General features: G+C 34.0%; 13 non-coding genes across 13 annotated transcripts; all 13 read left to right on the forward strand.

The window, feature by feature from the left end:
* Positions 1 to 290: 290 nt before the first annotated feature.
* Positions 291 to 363, forward strand: TRNAA-AGC (transfer RNA alanine (anticodon AGC)). The gene has a single exon. It is a non-coding gene; the product is annotated as a tRNA-Ala (tRNA).
* Positions 364 to 1,007: 644 nt separating this feature from the next.
* On the forward strand, positions 1,008 to 1,080 carry TRNAA-AGC (transfer RNA alanine (anticodon AGC)). Its single transcript has one exon. It is a non-coding gene; the product is annotated as a tRNA-Ala (tRNA).
* A 1,725-nt stretch (positions 1,081 to 2,805) lies between these two features.
* TRNAA-AGC (transfer RNA alanine (anticodon AGC)) lies at positions 2,806 to 2,878 on the forward strand. Its single transcript has one exon. It is a non-coding gene; the product is annotated as a tRNA-Ala (tRNA).
* Positions 2,879 to 4,244: 1,366 nt separating this feature from the next.
* On the forward strand, positions 4,245 to 4,317 carry TRNAA-AGC (transfer RNA alanine (anticodon AGC)). The gene has a single exon. It is a non-coding gene; the product is annotated as a tRNA-Ala (tRNA).
* Positions 4,318 to 5,684: 1,367 nt separating this feature from the next.
* Positions 5,685 to 5,757, forward strand: TRNAA-AGC (transfer RNA alanine (anticodon AGC)). Its single transcript has one exon. It is a non-coding gene; the product is annotated as a tRNA-Ala (tRNA).
* A 287-nt stretch (positions 5,758 to 6,044) lies between these two features.
* TRNAA-AGC (transfer RNA alanine (anticodon AGC)) lies at positions 6,045 to 6,117 on the forward strand. Its single transcript has one exon. It is a non-coding gene; the product is annotated as a tRNA-Ala (tRNA).
* A 287-nt stretch (positions 6,118 to 6,404) lies between these two features.
* On the forward strand, positions 6,405 to 6,477 carry TRNAA-AGC (transfer RNA alanine (anticodon AGC)). The gene has a single exon. It is a non-coding gene; the product is annotated as a tRNA-Ala (tRNA).
* Positions 6,478 to 7,844: 1,367 nt separating this feature from the next.
* Positions 7,845 to 7,917, forward strand: TRNAA-AGC (transfer RNA alanine (anticodon AGC)). Its single transcript has one exon. It is a non-coding gene; the product is annotated as a tRNA-Ala (tRNA).
* Positions 7,918 to 8,563: 646 nt separating this feature from the next.
* Positions 8,564 to 8,636, forward strand: TRNAA-AGC (transfer RNA alanine (anticodon AGC)). Its single transcript has one exon. It is a non-coding gene; the product is annotated as a tRNA-Ala (tRNA).
* Positions 8,637 to 9,647: 1,011 nt separating this feature from the next.
* On the forward strand, positions 9,648 to 9,720 carry TRNAA-AGC (transfer RNA alanine (anticodon AGC)). The gene has a single exon. It is a non-coding gene; the product is annotated as a tRNA-Ala (tRNA).
* A 1,725-nt stretch (positions 9,721 to 11,445) lies between these two features.
* Positions 11,446 to 11,518, forward strand: TRNAA-AGC (transfer RNA alanine (anticodon AGC)). Its single transcript has one exon. It is a non-coding gene; the product is annotated as a tRNA-Ala (tRNA).
* Positions 11,519 to 12,885: 1,367 nt separating this feature from the next.
* TRNAA-AGC (transfer RNA alanine (anticodon AGC)) lies at positions 12,886 to 12,958 on the forward strand. Its single transcript has one exon. It is a non-coding gene; the product is annotated as a tRNA-Ala (tRNA).
* A 287-nt stretch (positions 12,959 to 13,245) lies between these two features.
* Positions 13,246 to 13,318, forward strand: TRNAA-AGC (transfer RNA alanine (anticodon AGC)). The gene has a single exon. It is a non-coding gene; the product is annotated as a tRNA-Ala (tRNA).
* Positions 13,319 to 14,065: the final 747 nt, after the last annotated feature.

Genomic DNA, 14,065 nt, shown 5'->3' on the forward strand with positions numbered 1-14,065 from the left:
CATATGTTTTTGTTTTGTCATTTTGCAATTCAAGTGCTTTTATTAGGCATTCGTAGTAGTTCCATAAAAAAAATGGGTTGTTTTTTATGATTGCAGACATAGAAACATCAGCTGGCATGGAGAATTAGTGTTTAAACTATTTTTAAAGACATTACAAAACTCAAAAATGGGAGAGAAACTTTATGTTTTCTTTGAAAAGAGAACATTTTGAAGGAAAGCTTATAAAAACTTTCAATATATAATGATATGATCTTCCAGTGCCTTTATTCTGAAAAGTCACATGTGCTCATGGGGAATTAGCTCAAATGGTAGAGCGCTCGCTTAGCATGCGAGAGGTAGCGAGATCGATGCTCGCATTCTCCATATGTTTTTGTTTTGTCATTTTGCAATTCAAGTGCTTTTATTAGGCATTCGTAGTAGTTCCATAAAAAAATAGGTTGTTTTTTATGATTGCAGACATAGAAACCTCAGCTGTCATGGAGAATTAGTGTTTAAACTATTTTTAAAGACATTACAAAACTCAAAAATGGGAGAGAAACTTTGTTTTCTTTGAAAAGAGAACATTTTGAAGGAAAGCTTATAAAAACTTTCAATATATAATGATATGATCTTCCAGTGCCTTTATTCTGAAAAGTCACATGTGCTCATGGGGAATTAGCTCAAATGGTAGAGCGCTCGCTTAGCATGCGAGAGGTAGCGAGATCGATGCTTGCATTCTCCATATGTTTTTGTTTTGTCATTTTGCAATTCAAGTGCTTTTATTAGGCATTCGTAGTAGTTCCATAAAACAATGGGTTGTTTTTTATGATTGCAGACACAGAAACCTCAGCTGGCATGGAGAATTAGTGTTTAAATATTTATAAAGACATTACAAAACTCAAAAATGGGAGAGAAACTTTATGTTTTCTATGAAAAGAGAATATTTTGAAGGAAAGCTTATAAAAACTTTCAATATATAATGACATGATCTTCCAGTGCCTTTATTCTGAAAAGTCACATGTGCTCATGGGGAATTAGCTCAAATGGTAGAGCGCTCGCTTAGCATGCGAGAGGTAGCGAGATCGATGCTCGCATTCTCCATATGTTTTTGTTTTGTCATTTTGCAATTCAAGTGCTTTTATTAGGCATTCGTAGTAGTTCCATAAAAAAAATGGGTTGTTTTTTATGATTGCAGACATAGAAACCTCAGCTGGCATGGAGAATTAGTGTTTAAACTATTTTTAAAGACATTACAAAACTCAAAAATGGGAGAGAAACTTTATGTTTTCTATGAAAAGAGAATATTTTAAAGGAAAGCTTATAAAAACTTTCAATATATAATGATATGATCTTCCAGTGCCTTTATTCTGAAAAGTCACATGTGCTCATGGGGAATTAGCTCAAATAGTATAGCGCTCGCTTAGCATGGGAGAGGTAGCGAGATCGATGCTCGCATTCTCCATATGGTTTTGTTTTGTCATTTTGCAATTCAAGTGCTTTTATTAGGCATTCGTAGTAGTTCCATAAAAAAATGGGTTGTTTTTTATGATTGCAGACACAGAAACCTCAGCTGGCATGGAGAATTAGTGTTTAAATATTTGAAAGACATTACAAAACTCAAAAATGGGAGAGAAACTTTATGTTTTCTTTGAAAAGAGAACATTTTGAAGGAAAGCTTATAAAAACTTTCAATATATAATGATATGATCTTCCAGTGCCTTTATTCTAAAAAGTCACATGTACTCATGGGGAATTAGCTCAAATGGTAGAGCGCTCGCTTAGCATGCGAGAGGTAGCGAGATCGATGCTCGCATTCGCCATATGTTTTTGTTTTGTCATTTTGCAATTCAAGTGCTTTTATTAGGCATTCGTAGTAGTTCCATAAAAAAATAGGTTGTTTTTTATGATTGCAGACATAGAAACCTCAGCTGGCATGGAGAATTAGTGTTTAAACTATTTTTAAAGACATTACAAAACTCAAAAATGGGAGAGAAACTTTATGTTTTCTATGAAAAGAGAATATTTTGAAGGAAAGCTTATAAAAACTTTCAATATATAATGATATGATCTTCCAGTGCCTTTATTCTGAAATGTCACATGTGCTCATGGGGAATTAGCTCAAATGGTAGAGCGCTCGCTTAGCATGCGAGAGGTAGCAAGATCGATGCTCGCATTCTCCATATATTTTTGTTTTGTCATTTTGCAATTCAAGTGCTTTTATTAGGCATTCGTAGTAGTTCCATAGAAAAATGGGTTGTTTTTTATGATTGCAGACATAGAAACCTCAGCTGGCATGGAGAATTAGTGTTTAAATATTTGTAAAGACATTACAAAACTCAAAAATGGGAGAGAAACTTTATGTTTTCTATAAAAAGAGAATATTTTGAAGGAAAGCTTATAAAAACTTTCAATATATAATGACATGATCTTCCAGTGCCTTTATTCTGAAAAGTCACATGTGCTCATGGGTAACTAGCTCAAATGGTAGAGCACTCGCTTTGCATGCGAGAGGTAGCGAGATCGATGCTCGCATTCTCCATATGTTTTTGTTTTGTCATTTTGCAAATCAAGTGCTTTTATTAGGCATTCGTAGTAGTTCCATAAAAAAATGGGTTGTTTTTTATGATTGCAGACATAGAAACCTCAGCTGGCATGGAGAATTAGTGTTTAAACTATTTTTAAAGACATTACAAAACTCAATAATGGGAGAGAAACTTTATGTTTTCTATGAAAAGAGAACAATTTGAAGGAAAGCTTATAAAAACTTTCAATATATAATGATATGATCTTCCAGTGCCTTTATTCTGAAAGGTCACATGTGCTCAAGGGGAATTAGCTCAAATGGTAGAGCGCTCGCTTAGCATGCGAGAGGTAGCGAGATCGATGCTCGCATTCTCCATATGTTTTTGTTTTGTCATTTTGCAATTCAAGTGCTTTTATTAGGCATTCGTAGTAGTTCCATAAAAAAATGGGTTGTTTTTTATGATTGCAGACATAGAAACCTCAGCTGGCATGGAGAATTAGTGTTTAAACTATTTTTAAAGACATTACAAAACTCAAAAATGGGAGAGAAACTTTATGTTTTCTATGAAAAGAGAATATTTTAAAGGAAAGCTTATAAAAACTTTCAATATATAATGATATGATCTTCCAGTGCCTTTATTCTGAAAAGTCACATGTGCTCATGGGGAATTAGCTCAAATAGTAGAGAGCTCGCTTAGCATGCGAGAGGTAACGAGATCGATGCTCGCACTCTCCATATGTTTTTGTTTTGTCATTTTGCAATTCAAGTGCTTTTATTAGGCATTCGTAGTAGTTCCATAAAAAAATGGGTTGTTTTTTATGATTGCAGACACAGAAACCTCAGCTGGCATGGAGAATTAGTGTTTAAATATTTATAAAGACATTACAAAACTCAAAAATGGGAGAGAAACTTTATGTTTTCTATGAAAAGAGAATATTTTGAAGGAAAGCTTATAAAAACTTTCAATATATAATGACATGATCTTCCAGTGCCTTTATTCTGAAAAGTCACATGTGCTCATGGGGAGTTAGCTCAAATGGTAGAGCGCTTGCTTAGCATGCGAGAGGTAGCGAGATCGATGCTCGCATTCTCCATAAGTTTTTGTTTTGTCATTTTGCAATTCAAGTGCTTTTATTAGGCATTCGTAGTAGTTCCATAAAAAAAATGGGTTGTTTTTTATGATTGCAGACATAGAAACCTCAGCTGGCATGGAGAATTAGTGTTTAAACTATTTTTAAAGACATTACAAAACTCAAAAATGGGAGAGAAACTTTATGTTTTCTATGAAAAGAGAATATTTTAAAGGAAAGCTTATAAAAACTTTCAATATATAATGATATGATCTTCCAGTGCCTTTATTCTGAAAAGTCACATGTGCTCATGGGGAATTAGCTCAAATAGTAGAGAGCTCGCTTAGCATGCGAGAGGTAGCGAGATCGATGCTTGCATTCTCCATATGTTTTTGTTTTGTCATTTTGCAATTCAAGTGCTTTTATTAGGCATTCGTAGTAGTTCCATAAAAAAATGGGTTGTTTTTTATGATTGCAGACACAGAAACCTCAGCTGGCATGGAGAATTAGTGATTAAATATTTATAAAGACATTACAAAACTCAAAAATGGGAGAGAAACTTTATGTTTTCTATGAAAAGAGAATATTTTGAAGGAAAGCTTATAAAAACTTTCAATATATAATGACATGATCTTCCAGTGCCTTTATTCTGAAAAGTCACATGTGATCATGGGGAATTAGCTCAAATGGTAGAGCGCTCGCTTAGCATGCGAGAGGTAGCGAGATCGATGCTCGCATTCTCCATATGTTTTTGTTTTGTCATTTTGCAATTCAAGTGCTTTTATTAGGCATTCGTAGTAGTTCCATAAAAAAAATGGGTTGTTTTTTATGATTGCAGACATAGAAACCTCAGCTGGCATGGAGAATTAGTGTTTAAATATTTATAAAGACATTACAAAACTCAAAAAATGGGAGAGAAACTTTATGTTTTCTATGAAAAGAGAATATTTTGAAGGAAAGCTTATAAAAACTTTCAATATATAATGACATGATCTTCCAGTGCCTTTATTCTGAAAAGTCACTTGTGCTCATGGGGAATTAGCTCAAATGGTAGAGCGCTCGCTTAGCATGCGAGAGGTAGTGAGATCGATGCTCGCATTCTCCATATGTTTTTGTTTTGTCATTTTGCAATTCAAGTGCTTTTATTAGGCATTCGTAGTAGTTCCATAAAAAAAATGGGTTGTTTTTTATGATTGCAGACATAGAAACCTCAGCTGGCATGGAGAATTAGTGTTTAAACTATTTTTAAAGACATTACAAAACTCAAAAATGGGAGAGAAACTTTATGTTTTCTTTGAAAAGAGAACATTTTGAAGGAAAGCTTATAAAAACTTTCAATATATAATGATATGATCTTCCAGTGCCTTTATTCTGAAAAGTCACATGTGCTCATGGGGAATTAGCTCAAATGGTAGCGCGCTCGCTTAGCATGCGAGAGGTAGCGAGATCGATGCTCGCATTCTCCATATGTTTTTGTTTTGTCATTTTGCAATTCAAGTGCTTTTATTAGGCATTCGTAGTTGTTCCATAAAAAAATGGGTTGTTTTTTATGATTGCAGAAACAGAAACCTCAGCTGGCATGGAGAATTAGTGTTTAAATATTTATAAAGACATTACAAAACTCAAAAATGGGAGAGAAACTTTATGTTTTCTATGAAAAGAGAATATTTTGAAGGAAAGCTTATAAAAACTTTCAATATATAATGACATGATCTTCCAGTGCCTTTATTCTGAAAAGTCACATGTGCTCATGGGGAATTAGCTCAAATGGTAGAGCGCTCGCTTAGCATGCGAGAGGTAGCGAGATTGATGCTCGCATTCTCCATATGTTTTTGTTTTGTCATTTTGCAATTCAAGTGCTTTTATTAGGCATTCGTAGTAGTTCCATAAAAAAAATGGGTTGTTTTTTATGATTGCAGACATAGAAACCTCAGCTGGCATGGAGAATTAGTGTTTAAACTATTTTTAAAGACATTACAAAACTCAAAAATGGGAGAGAAACTTTGTTTTCTTTGAAAAGAGAACATTTTGAAGGAAAGCTTATAAAAACTTTCAATATATAATGATATGATCTTCCAGTGCCTTTATTCTGAAAAGTCACACGTGCTCATGGGGAATTAGCTCAAATGGTAGAGCGCTCGCTTAGCATGCGAGAGGTAGCGAGATCGATGCTCGCATTCTCCATATGTTTTTGTTTTGTCATTTTGCAATTCAAGTGCTTTTATTAGGCATTCGTAGTAGTTCCATAAAAAAATAGGTTGTTTTTTATGATTGCAGACATAGAAACCTCAGCTGGCATGGAGAATTAGTGTTTAAACTATTTTTAAAGACATTACAAAACTCAAAAATGGGAGAGAAACTTTATGTTTTCTATGAAAAGAGAATATTTTGAAGGAAAGCTTATAAAAACTTTCAATATATAATGATATGATCTTCCAGTGCCTTTATTCTGAAATGTCACATGTGCTCATGGGGAATTAGCTCAAATGGTAGAGCGCTCGCTTAGCATGCGAGAGGTAGCGAGATCGATGCTCGCATTCTCCATATATTTTTGTTTTGTCATTTTGCAATTCAAGTGCTTTTATTAGGCATTCGTAGTAGTTCCATAGAAAAATGGGTTGTTTTTTTATGATTGCAGACATAGAAACCTCAGCTGGCATGGAGAATTAGTGTTTAAATATTTATAAAGACATTACAAAACTCAAAAATGGGAGAGAAACTTTATGTTTTCTATGAAAAGAGAATATTTTGAAGGAAAGCTTATAAAAACTTTCAATATATAATGACATGATCTTCCAGTGCCTTTATTCTGAAAAGTCACATGTGCTCATGGGGAATTAGCTCAAATGGTAGAGCGCTCGCTTAGCATGCGAGAGGTAGCGAGATCGATGCTCGCATTCTCCATATGTTTTTGTTTTGTCATTTTGCAATTCAAGTGCTTTTATTAGGCATTCGTAGTAGTTCCATAAAAAAATGGGTTGTTTTTTATGATTGCAGACATAGAAACCTCAGCTGGCATGGAGAATTAGTGTTTAAACTATTTATAAAGACATTACAAAACTCAAAAATGGGAGAGAAACTTTATGTTTTCTATGAAAAGAGAATATTTTAAAGGAAAGCTTATAAAAACTTTCAATATATAATGATATGATCTTCCAGTGCCTTTATTCTGAAAAGTCACATGTGCTCATGGGGAATTAGCTCAAATAGTAGAGCGCTCGCTTAGCATGCGAGAGGTAGCGAGATCGATGCTCGCATTCTCCATATGTTTTTGTTTTGTCATTTTGCAATTCAAGTGCTTTTATTAGGCATTCGTAGTAGTTCCATAAAAAAATGGGTTGTTTTTTATGATTGCAGACACAGAAACCTCAGCTGGCATGGAGAATTAGTGTTTAAATATTTATAAAGACATTACAAAACTCAAAAATGGGAGAGAAACTTTATGTTTTCTATGAAAAGAGAATATTTTGAAGGAAAGCTTATAAAAACTTTCAATATATAATGACATGATCTTCCAGTGCCTTTATTCTGAAAAGTCAAATGTGCTCATGGGGAATTAGCTCAAATGGTAGAGCGCTCGCTTAGCATGCGAGAGGTAGTGAGATCGATGCTCGCATTCTCCATATGTTTTTGTTTTGTCATTTTGCAATTCAAGTGCTTTTATTAGGCATTCGTAGTAGTTCCATAAAAAAAATGGGTTGTTTTTTATGATTGCAGACATAGAAACATCAGCTGGCATGGAGAATTAGTGTTTAAACTATTTTTAAAGACATTACAAAACTCAAAAATGGGAGAGAAACTTTATGTTTTCTTTGAAAAGAGAACATTTTGAAGGAAAGCTTATAAAAACTTTCAATATATAATGATATGATCTTCCAGTGCCTTTATTCTGAAAAGTCACATGTGCTCATGGGGAATTAGCTCAAATGGTAGAGCGCTCGCTTAGCATGTGAGAGGTAGCGAGATCGATGCTCGCATTCTCCATATGTTTTTGTTTTGTCATTTTGCAATTCAAGTGCTTTTATAAGGCATTCGTAGTAGTTCCATAAAAAAATAGGTTGTTTTTTATGATTGCAGACATAGAAACCTCAGCTGGCATGGAGAATTAGTGTTTAAACTATTTTTAAAGACATTACAAAACTCAAAAATGGGAGAGAAACTTTATGTTTTCTATGAAAAGAGAATATTTTGAAGGAAAGCTTATAAAAACTTTCAATATATAATGATATGATCTTCCAGTGCCTTTATTCTGAAATGTCACATGTGCGCATGGGGAATTAGCTCAAATGGTAGAGCGCTCGCTTAGCATGCGAGAGGTAGCGAGATCGATGCTCGCATTCTCCATATATTTTTGTTTTGTCATTTTGCAATTCAAGTGCTTTTATTAGGCATTCGTAGTAGTTCCATAAAAAAATGGGTTGTTTTTTATGATTGCAGACATAGAAACCTCAGCTGGCATGGAGAATTAGTGTTTAAACTATTTTTAAAGACATTACAAAACTCAAAAACGGGAGAGAAACTTTATGTTTTCTATGAAAAGAGAACATTTTGAAGGAAAGCTTATAAAAACTTTCAATATATAATGATATGATCTTCCAGTGCCTTTATTCTGAAATGTCACGTGTGCTCATGGGGAATTAGCTCAAATGGTAGAGTGCTCGCTTAGCATGCGAGAGGTAGCGAGATCGATGCTTGCATTCTCCATATGTTTTTGTTTTGTCATTTTGCAATTCAAGTGCTTTTATTAGGCATTCGTAGTAGTTCCATAAATAAATGGGTTGTTTTTTATGATTGCAGATACAGAAACCTCAGCTGGCATGGAGAATTAGTGTTTAAATATTTATAAAGACATTACAAAACTCAAAAATGGGAGAGAAACTTTATGTTTTCTATGAAAAGAGAATATTTTGAAGGAAAGCTTTTAAAAACTTTCAATATATAATGACATGATCTTCCAGTGCCTTTATTCTGAAAAGTCACATGTGCTCATGGGGAATTAGCTCAAATGGTAGAGCGCTCGCTTAGCATGCGAGAGGAAGCGAGATCGATGCTCGCATTCTCCATATGTTTTTGTTTTGTCATTTTGCAATTCAAGTGCTTTTATTAGGCATTCGTAGTAGTTCCATAAAAAAAATGGGTTGTTTTTTATGATTGCAGACATAGAAACCTCAGCTGGCATGGAGAATTAGTGTTTAAACTATTTTTAAAGACATTACAAAACTCAAAAATGGGAGAGAAACGTTATGTTTTCTATGAAAAGAGAATATTTTAAAGGAAAGCTTATAAAAACTTTCAATATATAATGATATGATCTTCCAGTGCCTTTATTCTGAAAAGTCACATGTGCTCATGGGGAATTAGCTCAAATAGTAGAGCGCTCGCTTAGCATGCGAGAGGTAGTGAGATCGATGCTCGCATTCTCCATATGGTTTTGTTTTGTCATTTTGCAATTCAAGTGCTTTTATTAGGCATTCGTAGTACTGTAGTTCCATAAAAAAATGGGTTGTTTTTTATGATTGCAGACACAGAAACCTCAGCTGGCATGGAGAATTAGTGTTTAAATATTTGAAAGACATTACAAAACTCAAAAATGGGAGAGAAACTTTATGTTTTCTATGAAAAGAGAATATTTTAAAGGAAAGCTTATAAAAACTTTCAATATATAATGATATGATCTTCCAGTGCCTTTATTCTGAAAAGTCACATGTGCTCATGGGGAATTAGCTCAAATAGTAGAGCGCTCGCTTAGCATGCGAGAGGTAGCGAGATCGATGCTCGCATTCTCCATATGTTTTTGTTTTGTCATTTTGCAATTCAAGTGCTTTTATTAGGCATTCGTAGTAGTTCCATAAAAAAATGGGTTGTTTTTTATGATTGCAGACATAGAAACCTCAGCTGGCATGGAGAATTAGTGTTTAAACTATTTTTAAAGACATTACAAAACTCAAAAATGGGAGAGAAACTTTATGTTTTCTATGAAAAGAGAATATTTTGAAGGAAAGCTTATAAAAACTTTCAATATATAATGATATGATCTTCCAGTGCCTTTATTCTGAAATGTCAGATGTGCTCATGGGGAATTAGCTCAAATGGTAGAGCGCTCGCTTAGCATGCGAGAGGTAGCGAGATCGATGCTCGCATTCTCCATATATTTTTGTTTTGTCATTTTGCAATTCAAGTGCTTTTATTAGGCATTCGTAGTAGTTCCATAGAAAAATGGGTTGTTTTTTATGATTGCAGACATAGAAACCTCAGCTGGCATGGAGAATTAGTGTTTAAATATTTGTAAAGACATTACAAAACTCAAAAATGGGAGAGAAACTTTATGTTTTCTATAAAAAGAGAATATTTTGAAGGAAAGCTTATAAAAACTTTCAATATATAATGACATGATCTTCCAGTGCCTTTATTCTGAAAAGTCACATGTGCTCATGGGGAACTAGCTCAAATGGTAGAGCGCTCGCTTAGCATGCGAGAGGTAGCGAGATCGATGCTCGCATTCTCCATATGTTTTTGTTTTGTCATTTTGCAAATCAAGTGCTTTTATTAGGCATTCGTAGTAGTTCCATAAAAAAATGGGTTGTTTTTTATGATTGCAGACATAGAAACCTCAGCTGGCATGGAGAATTAGTGTTTAAACTATTTTTAAAGACATTACAAAACTCAAAAATGGGAGAGAAACTTTATGTTTTCTATGAAAAGAGAATATTTTAAAGGAAAGCTTATAAAAACTTTCAATATATAATGATATGATCTTCCAGTGCCTTTATTCTGAAAAGTCACATGTGCTCATGGGGAATTAGCTCAAATAGTAGAGCGCTCGCTTAGCATGCGAGAGGTAGCGAGATCGATGCTCGCATTCTCCATATGTTTTTGTTTTGTCATTTTGCAATTCAAGTGCTTTTATTAGGCATTCGTAGTAGTTCCATAAAAAAATGGGTTGTTTTTTATGATTGCAGACATAGAAACCTCAGCTGGCATGGAGAATTAGTGTTTAAACTATTTTTAAAGACATTACAAAACTCAAAAATGGGAGAGAAACTTTATGTTTTCTTTGAAAAGAGAACATTTTGAAGGAAAGCTTATAAAAACTTTCAATATATAATGATATGATCTTCCAGTGCCTTTATTCTGAAAAGTCACATGTGCTCATGGGGAATTAGCTCAAATGGTAGAGCGCTCGCTTAGCATACGAGAGGTAGCGAGATCGCTGCTCGCATTCTCCATATGTTTTTGTTTTGTCATTTTGCAATTCAAGTGCTTTTATTAGGCATTCGTAGTAGTTCCATAAAAAAATTGGTTGTTTTTTATGATTGCAGACATAGAAACCTCAGCTGGCATGGAGAATTAGTGTTTAAACAATTTTTAAAGACATTACAAAACTCAAAAATGGGAGAGAAACTTTATGTTTTCTATGAAAAGAGAATATTTTAAAGGAAAGCTTATAAAAACTTTCAATATATAATGATATGATCTTCCAGTGCCTTTATTCTGAAAAGTCACATGTGCTCATGGGGAATTAGCTCAAATAGTAGAGCGCTCGCTTAGCATGCGAGAGGTAGCGAGATCGATGCTCGCATTCTCCATATGTTTTTGTTTTGTCATTTTGCAATTCAAATGCTTTTATTAGGCATTCGTAGTAGTTCCATAAAAAAATGGGTTGTTTTTTATGATTGCAGACACAGAAACCTCAGCTGGCATGGAGAATTAGTGTTTAAATATTTATAAAGACATTACAAAACTCAAAAATGGGAGAGAAACTTTATGTTTTCTATGAAAAGAGAATATTTTGAAGGAAAGCTTATAAAAACTTTCAATATATAATGACATGATCTTCCAGTGCCTTTATTCTGAAAAGTCACATGTGCTCATGGGGAATTAGCTCAAATGGTAGAGCGCTCGCTTAGCATGCGAGAGGTAGCGAGATCGATGCTCGCATTCTCCATATGTTTTTGTTTTGTCATTTTGCAATTCAAGTGCTTTTATTAGGCATTCGTAGTAGTTCCATAAAAAAATGGGTTGTTTTTTATGATTGCAGAAATAGAATCCTCAGCTGGCATGGAGAATTAGTGTTTAAACTATTTATAAAGACATTACAAAACTCAAAAATGGGAGAGAAACTTTATGTTTTCTATGAAAAGAGAATATTTTAAAGGAAAGCTTATAAAAACTTTCAATATATAATGATATGATCTTCCAGTGCCTTTATTCTGAAAAGTCACATGTGCTCATGGGGAATTAGCTCAAATAGTAGAGCGCTCGCTTAGCATGCGAGAGGTAGCGAGATCGATGCTCGCATTCTCCATATGTTTTTGTTTTGTCATTTTGCAATTCAAGTGCTTTTATTAGGCATTCGTAGTAGTTCCATAAAAAAATGGGTTGTTTTTTATGATTGCAGACACAGAAACCTCAGCTGGCATGGAGAATTAGTGTTTAAATATTTATAAAGACATTACAAAACTCAAAAATGGGAGAGAAACTTTATGTTTTCTATGAAAAGAGAATATTTTGAAGGAAAGCTTATAAAAACTTTCAATATATAATGACATGATCTTCCAGTGCCTTTATTCTGAAAAGTCAAATGTGCTCATGGGGAATTAGCTCAAATGGTAGAGCGCTCGCTTAGCATGCGAGAGGTAGTGAGATCGATGCTCGCATTCTCCATATGTTTTTGTTTTGTCATTTTGCAATTCAAGTGCTTTTATTAGGCATTCGTAGTAGTTCCATAAAAAAAATGGGTTGTTTTTTATGATTGCAGACATAGAAACATCAGCTGGCATGGAGAATTAGTGTTTAAACTATTTTTAAAGACATTACAAAACTCAAAAATGGGAGAGAAACTTTATGTTTTCTTTGAAAAGAGAACATTTTGAAGGAAAGCTTATAAAAACTTTCAATATATAATGATATGATCTTCCAGTGCCTTTATTCTGAAAAGTCACATGTGCTCATGGGGAATTAGCTCAAATGGTAGAGCGCTCGCTTAGCATGTGAGAGGTAGCGAGATCGATGCTCGCATTCTCCATATGTTTTTGTTTTGTCATTTTGCAATTCAAGTGCTTTTATTAGGCATTCGTAGTAGTTCCATAAAAAAATAGGTTGTTTTTTATGATTGCAGACATAGAAACCTCAGCTGGCATGGAGAATTAGTGTTTAAACTATTTTTAAAGACATTACAAAACTCAAAAATGGGAGAGAAACTTTATGTTTTCTATGAAAAGAGAATATTTTGAAGGAAAGCTTATAAAAACTTTCAATATATAATGATATGATCTTCCAGTGCCTTTATTCTGAAATGTCACATGTGCTCATGGGGAATTAGCTCAAATGGTAGAGCGCTCGCTTAGCATGCGAGAGGTAGCGAGATCGATGCTCGCATTCTCCATATATTTTTGTTTTGTCATTTTGCAATTCAAGTGCTTTTATTAGGCATTCGTAGTAGTTCCATAAAAAAATGGGTTGTTTTTTATGATTGCAGACATAGAAACCTCAGCTGGCATGGAGAATTAGTGTTTAAACTATTTTTAAAGACATTACAAAACTCAAAAACGGGAGAGAAACTTTATGTTTTCTATGAAAAGAGAACATTTTGAAGGAAAGCTTATAAAAACTTTCAATATATAATGATATGATCTTCCAGTGCCTTTATTCTGAAATGTCACGTGTGCTCATGGGGAATTAGCTCAAATGGTAGAGCGCTCGCTTAGCATGCGAGAGGTAGCGAGATCGATGCTCGCATTCTCCATATGTTTTTGTTTTGTCATTTTGCAATTCAAGTGCTTTTATTAGGCATTCGTAGTAGTTCCATAAAAAAATGGGTTGTTTTTTATGGTTGCAGACATAGAAACCTCAGCTGGCATGGAGTATTAGTGTTTAAACTATTTTTAAAGACATTACAAAACTCAAAAATGGGAGAGAAACTTTATGTTTTCTATGAAAAGAGAATATTTTAAAGGAAAGCTTATAAAAACTTTCAATATATAATGATATGATCTTCCAGTGCCTTTATTCTGAAAAGTCACATGTGCTCATGGGGAATTAGCTCAAATAGTAGAGCGCTCGCTTAGCATGCGAGAGGTAGCGAGATCGATGCTCGCATTCTCCATATGTTTTTGTTTTGTCATTTTGCAATTCAAGTGCTTTTATTAGGCATTCGTAGTAGTTCCATAAATAAATGGGTTGTTTTTTATGATTGCAGACACAGAAACCTCAGCTGGCATGGAGAATTAGTGTTTAAATATTTATAAAGACATTACAAAACTCAAAAATGGGAGAGAAACTTTATGTTTTCTATGAAAAGAGAATATTTTGAAGGAAAGCTTTTAAAAACTTTCAATATATAATGACATGATCTTCCAGTGCCTTTATTCTGAAAAGTCACATGTGCTCATGGGGAATTAGCTCAAATGGTAGAGCGCTCGCTTAGCATGCGAGAGGTAGTGAGATCGATGCTCGCATTCTCCATATGTTTTTGTTTTGTCATTTTGCAATT

Source organism: Pseudophryne corroboree, unplaced genomic scaffold (genome assembly GCF_028390025.1).
Source record: "Pseudophryne corroboree isolate aPseCor3 unplaced genomic scaffold, aPseCor3.hap2 scaffold_2080, whole genome shotgun sequence".
Lineage (NCBI taxonomy): Eukaryota > Metazoa > Chordata > Amphibia > Anura > Myobatrachidae > Pseudophryne > Pseudophryne corroboree.